Consider the following 14,748-nt stretch of genomic DNA (forward strand, 5'->3'; position numbering starts at 1 on the left):
TCAGTGAGGGAAAGAACGTTTACCTAGACTTCCAGAGATTTCACCTGGACTGGGGAATAAACAAATGAGAAATAACAAAAAGCCAGTTATAATACTCATTAACAAGTCTTCAATAATTTTATTCCACTCTTTATGTCAGAAAATACTACGTTACTTGCTATGATATGCTACTTGGATATCTTTCTCTTTATAATTTTAAAGCTTATTTGTCATTTCTGATTGAAAACTCTATGCCAGGGAAACTTCATTTTGTTTACAATGTCCAAAGCTGTAAACCTAAATCTAGACTCAGATTTTAAAAGCCTTCTAATCTTATCTTTCTCTAAACTATATAAAGAATTTTGATATACGACCTTCTTGAACATCAGATTGCCAAAATATTCTTCTGTTTTTCTAAGAATCCTGAGATACACTATTAGAGTATGAAAAATAATGCAATTTTCAACATCACATACAATTCACTCTTGAGATATTCCATATTCCGATTACCCAAACTGTAAACGGCTTGAGAAAGAGATAACTTGGAATAGGCCATTTCTAAATATTATACTACAATTTACTGTGGTTACCTGAGCTTTTGGTAAGAAGGCTGTCAGTTAATTCTGCATTTATGAGTTTCAAATGTAACCCTCTTTCATGTGAATAAATAGTATATGAATCCAAACTGCAACTCCAGCACAAGTGAGATATAAGTCAAGACTCACCAATTAAAATCCATCTATTCTTATCTGTGTTCATTAAAATAACATTTATTTAAATTGTGCAACAGTGGCTTAACAAGCTAAAGTAAATTAACATCACATCAGAGCCAAAATGTGCTGGAAGCATTTCAAACACACTATTTGGACAAAAATATTAAGAATTCCTTTATGACTGTATATGAGGGAGTCCATTACTCACATGATTTCTGTGACACTGGTCTGACTTATAGCTTATTTAAATCAGTGAAAATCATTTTATTGATATCTAGGGCTTTGGATTAGCTCTCTATGTATTCCTGTTTCTAACTATGTCAAATACTCCCTACTTCACCAAACATCTGGTACTTAATCAAGAAAATTATACTCAGTGTAAAGAAATACTGCTTGCAACCATTTTCAGAATACATTATATGAAAAAAATTATCAAATATGAGCAGACTTGATCTTTTTACATAAAACAGCCACCTAAGCCCTTTCTTTCACTTTACTATAAACTCAAAAGCTCAAGAAACATGAGTAGAGACTCATCCACAGCAGGCTTCAGTGTTCTGATTAATTAATTATATTAGTTAATACCTTAATACTGGTTTTCATATTTCCTTTTGATAATTATCACACTACACTCTTCACTTTGCCTCTGACATCTGTGACAACTTTATTACTGCTTGCTGGGATTCTATATTTTCATTAAACCACAGTTTGAATTTGCAACTATACCAATAAATATTTAAACAATTATTTAATTAAGTTTTCCAGTTTTTTTTTTTTTACGTCTTTTTTGTACTGTCAGAGTCATGCAGCTTTCAGAGTTAGCTTTTATCAGATTCAAATATGAAAAAGTCAAGAGCAGAAATGAAGACTGAAAACAAAGGTTAAAAAGAAAAACCGCAACACTCCCAGTGACAGATCATACATCCAAATGCAACATTGATTTAAACTGATACAACCTACCACCTGCAAAGGTTAATCTAATATTATTAAGTAGCAAGAAAGTTCATAAATAATGCTCTGCATTTAATAAGCTAGAAAGGGAGGGTTGCACAGATACTCAGGTCACTAAATCTTGTCCCGTGTAAACAGCCACTGTTACAGTCCTACTCACTAAGTCGCCATAGAGCATCTTTAAAACAATTTGGGATATTTTCTCTCCACTATTTAGACGATGGTTAGAAGCTTTATAATTTTGAGCCTATAATAATTTATTCACAGCTACTTCATATATTTATTTGACTTGCTAGTTTACTGAGTGGGCCATTAGGAACTCACTAATGCATAGTAAACTAATGCTCCCAGCTATCAATTATTCAATTCTGGATTAATTAATAAGCAATAGTGCTGAGATGACAGACTCTATGAAATACAATCTAAGTGATCCCTTCAGCAGAAAGTTGAGGTATAATTGGAATTCGTTTGAATTCTTAGAACTGAAATCTTATTCTACTAACGCTATACATTGAATAGTCATGCATCTTTGACTTGACAGAATCCCAGAAATAAGATCACAAGATTCTCTACGATCTCTGTAATTCAGTACTCTTCATCTTTACGAGCTTCTGTGAACTTAAGGAAAGTATATAGACCCCATAGAAGAATCATGCACAGTGCATTCTTGAGAAATTTCTCTGAATATGTTTTTGATTTTAATAGTCATTATCTCAGTATTTTTTCCTACCCTGTAGGTGATATCATTTTATATTAAATTCTACACTGTGCTCACAAGCAAACACAAATCTTATAGCATGTTTAATCTTCTAAAATAAAACCATGGAATTTCCCACAGAATAGATCTTTCTTATCTTCAGGGATATCAGAACAATGGTTTGCAGTTACGTGGCAAAATTACCTTGAGGCTTCACTGATGGACCTGCTCTCTGCTTTGAATAATGAGAGCAGAAATTCTCCACTGGAGCTTATCAGTCTTGCATGGAACCCTGCTGGACATCAAACATGCTCTTGAACAGCTAAGAATTTGCTCTGTCAAACAATGTTATTGTGATATTTGTATCTATTCTAGTCTTCATGGAAATAAAGGCATTACCTTTAGAGAGACATAAGTATATTAAGTATATTCTTTAATTACTAGCATGGAAACTAGGTTTCCTTAGGCAGTAACAGACAAGGCCATTTTAACTAAATAAAATAAGAGATGGGCTAGCAGTTATTTTAATTTATGTTGCCTGTACAGACAGCTGGCTGACAGAACTAAGACCTTTTCTGCTTCTGAGTGAAGATAGTGATATTGCAAACTCTTCTTCCCCCCCAGAGATTTATCTCAGGACTTACTTTTTTCCCCTCAAATTAGCCAAGATAAGGATTTTTTGTAATTTTTTTTTTAAAGCATATAAGTACTCATCTGCAAAAGCATTATCTATCAGATTTGTACCAGTTAATGGATTCTTTGGACCAAACGTTTTGGAAATGGCTCTTAACTATAGAAGATAAATATAACAGTATAATGAAAGTTTTGCTTACTGTCAATGGCTCAGAACCGTTAGAGAACACAAACATGTTCTTATTGCCCTCTACAAACAGAGCTATGCTATTTCTTTTTTCCAACTGTTAACAACTGTCTGGCCTACAATACATTTCTATTATATTAGTCCTTGAAGTTGGAATACAATATACATTTAATATTTGTTTCAAAAACCTGAAATTTTACTCATCTGTTATGCTTCATATAGTTTATATCACACCACAAAACATGCTTTAATTGAACGTATGTAGTTTAATTTAAACCATGAACTTGAACTTTTGTCTTCAGTAGAAGAGATTCATACTATGTTCCAGAAGCATAGAGAAGTTATGCAAATAAGCTTCACTTCCAGTACATTTGGAAATAGTGTCTTTTGTTATACTTAAATTCAATTTAAGACAATGTCCTCTCTAAGTAAGTCTTACAGAAAACAGCAGGTGCCTTTTCACTTTAGAGTTCTTGTAGAGGACACCTCTGGCATTTGCTTTTGCTTAAATTATCTTTCAAAACAATAAATATGTATCTGTCTTTGTTAATAACCTTACCATTCCTTCCTGCTATTTTAAGATTTTTCTGCATTTTTGTTTTGTTTTGTTTTTCCTCCCCTCCTCTTGAGCTCTATTGAATTTTCATATATTTTGGTGTAGCCTGTAGGTAAAAATGAGGCCTGAGGGAAGCTTATGTAGCTGTTTATGCTTATCAGGACCCATTCTCACTTATGCCATGAATCAAATTAATCCTTTTTCACCAAAAAATCAGGGAAGGACATCAAGGCATGATTTTATATGCCATAGTGGACTGATAATCCCATGTTATTAGTTATGACATGGTCTAGCATACTGATAGATTAACTTTTCAGACTAAAAATTGCTTAGTATAATATATCTGATTTGAGTCACGCTATAACTTTATGGTGATCTTTTTCAAATGCACCTCTTCTTTTATTCTACTACTATTTTGTCTTGACAACAGTTAATTACACAGACATCCACTACAGCTCTGTCAAGTGAAAACAATACCCTTTCATCCTACACATCATCACTTGTTCAAATCCTACATCTGGACGGCTCTCTCAGCTCACCTGTAAAGACCAGCCTAATATATTATCTTGATAAGAACTTCTTAATCTAGCTAATTGCCTCCACAGATACTCCTTTAGAGTTACTCTATTTCCTTCATTATTTGTATCTCTGAGAAACATGCAGATTCCTAATTAATATACTTGGCATTCCACTTTTCCCCAAGGAACAGGGGAGCAGCTCCAGGATGAATTCAGCCTGTAGTTAAACCTGTGATGCTAAACATGGAGCTACCATTTAACTTTATACAAATGACATGCAATATGATTGTTGAGTGTAGTGGCTATTTAGGAAAATATCTTTTAAGTCAGATGGCAGTTATCTGGTCCTAATTCTAAAATAAGAATTCACAAAAGGGAATCAACATCATGTCTAAATATTTGAAGAAAATTTAACTCTGCTGGTAATCTGTGGAATAAACTGGATTCTTGCAAATTCTTGCAAATCACAGGACAAAGCCTTGGCTTTTGCTCAAATGACAAATCAAGATTGGACATTTTTAACACAAAAACCTTGTTTTGTACTTTAGCATCTGAAGACTGTTCCAAGTGAAAAAAAATGTTCTGCCTTTATTAATTTAGATTTCTAATGATGACATTATAAGAATAAGATAGCAGAAGAAACAGTATTTCAGTAGCAAAGTCATGATCTATCTAGCACTACTGAATACAAAGCAGAGGCTCCGTTTTGCTATTACGAGGCAGAATCAACAATCAAAGACAGGAAGATAATTAAAGATTTGGTTCAACACCAAGACCTACAGGCGTATAAGGAGACTCAAAGAACTGTTTTCTTAAAACTCTATGAACTAGAAATAAAAGCTCCACATTCAAGACCAAGAAGTTCCAAACTGAGAAAACAACATAATTCTACTGCAGTTCACTGACACAGTTGTCCTTCTGCTTTTTAATGAACTGACATCCAACAGCTCTCAGAAAAGGTATCCAAGTGAACAAGTCAATTTTATAGCACTTTTCCCTCCACCCTGGGAACTAGCTTAAATTCATTTGGATGGGGTTACCAAGTATAAAAATGTGCCAACAGGAAGTAAGGATTTTAAGATTTCTTTGATTATTGTTATCTTTAGTTCTGTTATAGTAATGGTAACATTACTTATTAAAGTAGTAAGCTAATGTAACATTTTGGGTAGAGAAGACTATTTCAAAATTTCATTATATTAATAAAAGAAGCCAAAGGAAAAAAGAAGAATATAATTGAACACAAGTCAAAATAAAAACAGATTTCGTTTGAAAATTCTCCTCCCTCCTAAGGCCTGTTCCTACTGGGATTACATCTATAAATAGCACAATTTTCGATACAGATTTCACAGAAACTAATAGCACCTTTTAATTTATGCATGATTCATGAAGGCATTTACACCTGTGGGTGACTGTTTTAATCAAGGGATCACATGAGGTTCTCTGCGTGCTGAATTTTACCTAACTACAACTTTTACAGCTAGCATAACAGAATGATCACTTCCTCCAGATAGCTAGGTAGGGGGCAAGCTTATTAATAAAAGGTAGAGCTACGTTTACTTCTCAAAAAATGGCTTTTGTTTTGAAACTCCATCTGTTTTGCTGATTTGCCAATATTAAATCTGCTTCTCATGTCAGCAATTTGTTTACAAGGATGTCTGTTTCCAAGTGTTCAGAGTCTGACGGGGAAAAAGTGAGCTACACTGCAGCTAGCAAATACTGAGAATATAAAAATTAATGCCAAGAAATACACTGCTCCCTACTGGAGCATCTAGGTAAGAGTAGAAATCGTATTCCCATCATGTTTCTTAAAGTAAGAAATTAATTTTCCACCATTTTGGACTATACTAGTCCAAAACTATGGACTATAAAATAAATATAATTTACATATTTACCCAGACATTTATTAATAAGAGAATATATTAAGTAGATGAAACATGGAAAATGTTATGCTTTCTAAAGAAAAATTAAGTGAGAAAAATGCAAACCATCTCCAAAGCAAAGTTTCTTCTTTACCCTGAAGCATTATAAGGGGAAAATAAAAAATAACTATACAAATAAACTAAGATATGATATTGATTACTGATAAGAAGATACATAAGATCTTGGCAATATCTAGAATTATTTTACTTACTTTCAATCCGGCAGCTTCAGTCACACATCACATTTTGCCACCCTACCTAACTGCAATTAAGATGTGAACTGAAAACTTGAAATAGTGCTAGTGTGGATTAAAGCTGATTTGACTGTATCTCAAAAACACTGGATAAGAACAACAACAATTTCATGCACTTGACAGTTCACAAAACCTAACAAGATCAGTGCTTTGATTCCAGCACACCAAAACAATCATGTAAGAGCTTGTCTAGCCAAGGAAATGCAAAACAAGCTGAAATGTCAATCTTAAGCCTCTACTAGCTTCCACAAGGTCACTTACTGACAGGCAAATGGGTAATCTAATGATTTAACTCAAACCATTTCCAGTGAAGTCTGTCATTCAGCAGAGTTAATGGGGAGTAATAGGTAACTGAAGGAGTTAATAGGTAACTAAGAGTTAGACATGTGGAGATACGTTCTCCATAGTAAAACAGAATTGTTACTCCTTTGGACTGTACGGTACTCAGTTGAAAGGGTTTGAGGTCATTTACTCTGTGCAATGTTACAAGATGCCAGTCTTACAGTATATTTTGGATAAACAAACAGTTATCAACGTCATAACAGTTCAGCAGTTTTTTTTCAAGCTGCTAAGCAAAATGTGGATGGATAACGAATAGCCGGACATCAAATAGCTATCATGACAAACTGACAACTGCAGTAAATTTATATCTTACTGTGTTGTCTTCAAAGCTAAAACCACAGAAAAGACTTGCAGGAAAATGACATTAAGAGTCTACTTTCTACACTTCCATGAATGAAGAGATCCAAATTCTCGTCACTCATTTAACAGTTCAGTTTAATATACGTCTGTAAAATTTCATTATCAATGAAGATGTTGTAACTTATTTCTCCCCTGGCTTTGGCAACAAATCAGGTAACAAAGACAATTAAGTGTTCCAGGATCCTGCCTTTTCCCAGCTATACACATATCTTCTTCAGCTTAAGGTAGAACAAATGGAGGAAATGGTGGAATTACAGGTTGGGTTTTTTTGTTGTTGTAGTTGTTTTTTTTTCCTAGAAGGGGACTTTGAAACTTAGGAAAGAAATTCCTATCAGCACTTTTCTTACACAACCATGAATTGGAGGAAATTGGCCACATCAAGTGGATTTAAGCTGACTGACATGACAGAGAACTAGATCGTCACTTCCTAAAAGGGATAGGCAAATACACTCCCCGGATGCACCTTACCCTAACATTTCCTGTGCTTTTTCCCCATTAACTCATTCCCTGTTAACCAAAAATCAGATCATCTGAGCACTAGAGAAGGTACCCAAAAAACTGTTGCTCCAAATGCCTTCAGTGTAATGACAAGCTCTTCTAAGTGTAAGAGCTGTTATATTAAAATGTTATAAAAACAGGAAGCAAAGACTTGGAAAGGAGACAGATAAGATATCCATCACAGAAGTCAGCTAATTCTTAAGAAACTTATTACTGGATATTGCAGAAATACTACTGAAAAATCTCAGTGTGGGGGCAAATTCTTTGGAAATAACACAGCCCTCAACTTACAGATCTTATACAAATGAAAGTTCATTCACTGTTAAAGGCACAGGGGAAAAACATCACATTTTATTGCAAGCCACTACTTCACAATGAAAAATAGTAATTAACAAGATCTGAAGACATAATAATATCTTACTAAGAGAACATTGAGATAAGTAATGGAGACTGAAGTGCAAGATATTTCCCAGGAATTAGTGAGTGGTTGGTGAGAGTTGCAGGTGCCTGGCTTCAGACTGAATCTCAGCTGGTCACTAAGTCCCAGGAAATGTCTTGAAGCTCAATCACTTTAAATATGGCAATTAAATCATAGAATCACCAAGGTTTGAAAAAACCTCCAAGATTATCCAGTTCAAATGCCCACCTGCCAATAGTTCCCGCTAAACCACGTCCCTCTGTGCAACATCTAAATGTTTCTTGAACACCTCCAGGATCGGTGACTTAACCACCTCTCTGGGCAGCCCATTCCAGCTCCTGATCACTCACTCTCAAAGAAATATTTCCTAACATCCAACCTGAACCTCCCCTGGTGCAATTCGAGGCCATTCTCTCTAGTCCTATCACTAGTTACATGGGAGAAGAGGCTGAACCCCACCTCATCACAACCTCCCTTCAGATAGTTGTAGAGAGCAATAAGATCTTCCGTGAGCCTCTTCCAGACTAAATAACCCCAGCCCCCTCAGCCATTCCTCATAAGGCTTGTGCACCAGACCCCTCATCACCAGCTTCATTGCCCTTCTCTGAACATGCTCCAGGACCTCAATGTTTTTCTTGGAGTGACAGGCCCTAGACTGGACACAGTGCTCAAGATGTCACAGCCCTGCTTTGCACTGTGCTATATGAGGTGGAACTTCATTGTTGCACAGCATGATGTGGTATAGTTGACTGTGTGTCCATCAGGGCTGCCTGTGAACTGGGAGACAAGATCGTGGTATTGGAGGGTTGGGGGAAGGGGCTAGGGAGGTTTTTATATTTTTAAAGCAATTAATAGGTGATCTCAATTACAAATGTTTGCTTGCTTCAAATCATGAACTACCAGTATACTTGGTATATTTCTCAATAATGCTACTCTGTATTTCAGCAGTATTTTACCCAGTCTAAGAAAGCACTCTCACACCTGAAATAGCCCAGAGGAAATCCTATTTTCACGCTCATTCTAAAGAAGTTAAAACTGAAATGCAGGGGTTAAGTCTCAGAAAAGGCCATGCAGTTAGCAGAAGAACTGGGAACAGAGTTCAACAGTTTTGATTTTCAGTCCCCTTATCCTGAACACATAGCTTCTTGAGAGTAGCAGGTTTCACGGGAATTCTCTCAACAGCAACCACACAGGAACTGCTTGTAAAAATAGGATTTGCAGTGTGCTGGTTCGTTATTAATGCGTGAACGGTGAGGAAGTGAAAAATGACCACAACATGAAGAAGATTAAGTAAATTTATCATTAGTTATAATTAACAACAAAAGTGTTCCTCCCACATAGGCAATATGAAAATTATGTCAATAATCCAGCCATTCTTTCTTCTCCTTTTTTCGCATCACACTAAGAATTCACAGAAGGACTTTAATGTGGGACTCTTAATATTTTTATTCCCGTGGAGAGAAGATGCATCAGCTACTCATACCCTACAATATGGGTACCCTAGTTTTCCTCAAGTCCATTACCAATGCAATGTACCTGCAAAATGCAAATACAACTGATATACTGTTTCCCAAATGCAGGCTGTTTCTTTCTTGCACTGATTTTTTTTTTTTTCTCTTAGCTGGAGCAGTATAGCCAGAGTGTAAGTCTTGTACCAGGTGTGGCCCTGAGTATAGAAAAACCACCCGCAGACAAGATTTCTCTCCTTTTTATACCATGACCAATTAAGTGAAATTATGCCTTTTTGTTTTCACGAGGAGAGCTCTGGGACTAATTCACTTGCAGATTTTCCCTTTTTCTCCTGCGTAACATAGATCTTGTTCTAATCTAATGACTAATGCTAACGCCCAGGAAGAACAAAATCTCAGAATAAAATAAAGGAGTTGTTTTGTGTAGTGCTAAGTAACCAATGATTCCATAAATGTGTGTGTGCGTATTTCAGAATATGTATAAGCTTCAATTACTTACTATACAGTAGTTCTGTTTTATGTCAGTCCTACTATACTGTATCAGTTTCCTATGTATAAAAAGAACCTCAGTGAAAAGACCTACATGAATCCTGGTTGCTAAGCACCTGATCTGCTAGTATCTCACAAATAATAAAGTACAAAAACTGCACAATATGCTGCGATTCAAAGAAACAGGGTTAGACAGAAAATGAAAGAAACAGTGAAGCTCAAGGACGTCAGAAGCAAAATTTTACTGCATTACGCCATTTGTCTGCTGTTCAAAGACAAGCAATCAAACCAAGAGATATTCACATCCAGATCTGAGCTTTTTTTTCCACCAGGAAATTCAAAACTGATTCAAACTAAAAAGGAGCTAACAATCGGAGACAGAGTATTATTGTGTAGATGGATTTGTCCAACACGTTATCCCACTCCCTCAGGTTTAGAATACAGAAGTGGGACTGTTTTCCTGCCAGAAACAACTGCCAAAACAACAAGGGTCATGAGCTGCACTTAAAAGAGAAAGTAATGATTGTCACCTGTTTTATGCTTGCTTAGATGTTAAATAATACAAACCAAGATAGAGTGGTGCCTACGCAGTCTAACTACAATAGAGCTATCCTGGAAAAAAAAAAAAAGCTGGGTGATACTGAATAACACACTTTTGTTTTCTGCTTTATTATTAAGTGTTTGCACAATCATGCAATACACAAGACATGCACAGCTCATTCTGAAAGTAATGCCTCATAATTTCCATAAAAATGACAACAGATAAAAAGAGCACAAGAGCACTACTTGATAGAACAAATTCTCACCCACAAAATGGCATTTTTCAAACTATTCACCACCATTCGCTATGCATTCTCACCAGCAATGAACAAGAGTCCGCACACCACAATTGTAAAAATCTACACCAGCAGAGGTGACCCAGCACCACTCACCACCTCATTGTGCTCACATCCACAGTTTGGTCTCCAAAAATGTCCAGCAAGTGTCAATAGGTGCCATTTTTTCTGCATGGATGAGTTGAATGGCACATCTTTGTTTCATTCACACTTTCGTGTCAGACAACCTTTTGTCAGAGTGCCCCTCTATGGCCATCTGTCATAAGGCTACAAAATATAACAGAATATTGGCAGAAAGGTTAATCCTCTGTTGCTATACCACCAATATCCACCTCTGACATCAAGGACCAACAGAATAAAATAGAAGGCATTATTTTTGGAACAACCCTTGTAAATAAAGAGTGGATTCTACGTATAAGCCTCCAGGTTTGAGCCAGTGTTCCTTTAAATTCTTCTGCCAGACTCAGAGACAAGAACTGAACCAACAAGGCTGAAAACTGACCTTGGAGAAAGGTTTGGTGCAGGCCTGAATTTGAATGCCATAGGTTTGGGGGATTTTTTATTTATCTATTAATAACTCACAGCTTGAGATAATTCATCAGAATAAGGAAGATCTTCGGTTAAAAACTCATAATAGTTACAACTTTCAAGTAGTAGCAGAGAACTCTACTACTAGAGAGTACTACTACTACTCTCTAGTAGTAGAGAGTGATATTCACTCACATTCATGTCAAAGGACACGACAATTCTATGAATACACTTTGTAACCTTTTCTGAAGTCCAACATTAAGACATAATTTCTCCACAGAATAATAAATTACAATGTCAGAAAGGGTAGTAAGTCGGGATAGAACACTGTCTGCAGCAGTCTTATAACTCATTTTTAAACACTGCATATTTTGAATGCTGCTAGCCAGGGAGATCAGAATTAGGGACCTACAAAGATCATCCAAACCAACTGCCTGAGCACGTCAGGATCAACCAAAACTGAAAGCAAATTATTGAAGGAACTGACCAAATGTCTTTTGAACATAGACTTGCACTGCACATCAGCCATCTCACCAGGAATTCTTATCCAGTCTTTGACAATTCACAGTACAGAAATGTTTTTTAATGCCCAGCCAGAACCTCCCCCAGTGCAGCTTTGTGCCTTTCCCTCACACCCTGTCCTCAGTTATCAGGGAGCAGAGATCAGCACCTCCCTCTCCACTTCCTCTCCTCAGGAAGTAGGTGACTGAAGCATTAAACCATACATCATGAGCACTAATAAAAGCATCACTTTCCTGAAAATTAACTGGTCCAAGTGAGACATGCTGTAAAAATACAGGTTTGTGTAGTAGTCCTAAAATCAGAGGACAAACAACAAAGCATATGAATTATAGGTGACAAAACAAGTAAAAAAAAAGTAGTTAGGATCAAGCTGTAGGGGAAAATGACACCCTTTGTATTTCTTGAATAAATATACATTTATGCAGAAAAGGGAAGCTATATAATTTTTTTTATATTCTGTGGACAACAGATGAGCTAAGAACAGAACTGAAGTAGATAACAGGACTCTGATTACAAACTTTAAATGTCTGTAGAAACAACTCTCTTGAAATTGTTCTCCATTTATTAACTGCAGTGTTTTGAACAGCTGATGTTTTTTGAATCCAAAAGGCAGATACGTCAGCAGGAGATGAACTACAGTACACCCAGTTATGTCAGTATTCTGCATGGTTTTTATCACTGGGTGTGAACGGTAACTTTCAGGCATGTGAAACTCAGAATTAGATATATTTTTCAGAGAAACATAGTAACAACAACAACAACAACAACAAAAATCCCTCACATTTCAGAAGTAACGTATACATAGGGAAGTATATTTTCGTTTTAACAGGAAAATGAAGAGTACAAAATCAACCGTTTTTACAATAGAATTTATTTAATGCTTCCTTGCTAAAAATTGATATGTTTTATCGCTATTGTCCATTCTTTGTTCCATGAAATGTTAAGTAATTTTATGTAATGTGCCTTTAATTTTTTTTTAACTATTCTTATGCTGAAGGCATACTACTGTTAAGTGAGAATATGCTCCATATCCTGGTTTTCTTTAATTATGCATATTTTTACTAGAATTGTAAATTGTATTGTAAAACTGTATTTGCACATTAAATCCATGTTTCAAGATCATCCTTAATTTCAGTTTTCTCAGAATTAGTATCTAAGTGAAAAAAATTGTATTTTAAGATGTAATTGGCTCTGCAGTATGCACACAGCATGACTAAACTATCCTTGGGCAACCTTAACTGTTCTCAGGGATTTGAATTACAATCTCTGGGTCAGTGATTCTCAGCTTTCTTTCCCCCTCATTCCCTGCCCCTTTGTTCACGCATGTAATTCAAACTGCTTCTACAGAATCTTCTCCAGATGTCCTCTTGCCAAATGAGAAACAACATGTCCAAACTAGCTTATTTTCTCTCTCTCTTCTCAGTTCCTTTCCTCCTGGTTTTGCTGTAACTGCCAGCAATTCCAGTGCTTTCCCTGTCACACCAATATTCAAGTCCTCAGTATTTGTAATATTTTCAGATCCAGTCACACAAGAACAAATAATGTTAATCCTACTGCCTTACAATATCATCTCTCTGCAGCACTGTTTCAAACAAAAATACATCAAGTGCCACAGATTACACAAAAGAACAATTTATCAGCTGCTGAAGCCTTGCCCAAATCTGACAGAAATGAAAACCTATTATTCCTACAAAACATGGAACTCTGCAGAACCATTTAAGTTGGAAGGAACCTGTAAGCATCATCTAGAACAACTCTCTTATGGCAAACAGGGACACCTACAGCTAGATCAGGTTGCTCTGAGTCCTGTCCAGCCTGATCTGCACAGATAGGGCATCCACCACCTCTCTGGGTAATATGGTGCAGTGCTTCACTACCCTCACTGTAAAAACTTTTCCTTTATATTCAGCCTAAATCTCCCCTCTTTTGGACTGAGACCATTTCCCCTGGTCCGCTGTGAACTTTCACAACAGACATTGCTACAGAAAGCAAAAAATTCATTAGTAAGTGAACTTGCAGGCACTTAGTAAAAACAAAATGCCATCTCTATTGAGGAGCCTTGCCTACTGCAAAAGCCTTACATAATAACAGGCCCTACTCCAATTACACAGTTTAAGTACAGTTATAACTTTGGTATAGAACACAAAACTAAGCCAGCCACTATTTCTGGACTTAGTTAATTACTTATACATCTTTACTATTTCTCGTAATTATCTATACAATTTCAACTCATGTTTGGGCACAAGCTCTTTGATTACTATCTTTAGATCTAATCTTGTAACAAAATGCAGATTATGAGTACTTCTTCCAAACATAATTTCAAGATCATTTTGTCTTTCAAATGAAAGAAACCATAATGGAAACATCAAGTTTTTGCAATACATTTCAGAGCTCCTGGATTGCATTTCAGTGGTAACTTCTGAAAGAAGCATTTTCATAGACAAGAATATGTACTCACAAGGGAACGTGTTAAGTTAAAAAAAAATATTACATCATAGGTTGCATGAAAGATGAGAGATTTCATCTTTTTTTCTTTAGTTCATCTTAACAGTTGTGTAAAAAAGACTCCCCCCTGTTGAAGTAAGGAACGAAATCCTGCACCTCCTTCACAATTTAGAGCACGTAATGTCTATCTTGCAAGTAAATTTAAAAAGAAAAACTTTCTAGGAGTTACCTACTCTAGTTTTTTATAAAGGTGTAGCATTTTTAATTGCAGAGATATTTTATATATATTTTAAATTAAAACCAAATATTGCCTCAAGCATCTGAAGTAAACTGCACGAAATAAGGTGAATAGAGCTTTCTTGATACCTAGCAGAAACTTCACCTTATGAAGTCAGAATATATTCTCAACTTCTAATCTGGCTGCTGTATTTTTC

General features: G+C 35.8%; 1 long non-coding RNA gene across 2 annotated transcripts in view; it reads right to left on the reverse strand.

Moving 5' to 3' along the window:
* Positions 1-14,748, reverse strand: part of LOC101751439 — a 112,695-nt gene that overhangs the window by 82,931 nt on the left and 15,016 nt on the right. Inside the window, exon 1 of one of the 2 annotated variants that reach the window (XR_006939898.1) lies at positions 6,366-6,684. The exons of the other annotated variant lie outside the window; for it this stretch is intronic. This is a non-coding gene — a long non-coding RNA (uncharacterized LOC101751439). Of the gene's footprint in view, positions 1-6,365; positions 6,685-14,748 lie in introns of those variants that run through there. 2 annotated transcript variants of the gene reach the window in all.

The sequence above is a fragment of the Gallus gallus genome, chromosome 7 (genome assembly GCF_016699485.2).
Source record: "Gallus gallus isolate bGalGal1 chromosome 7, bGalGal1.mat.broiler.GRCg7b, whole genome shotgun sequence".
Classification (NCBI taxonomy): Eukaryota; Metazoa; Chordata; class Aves; order Galliformes; family Phasianidae; genus Gallus; species Gallus gallus.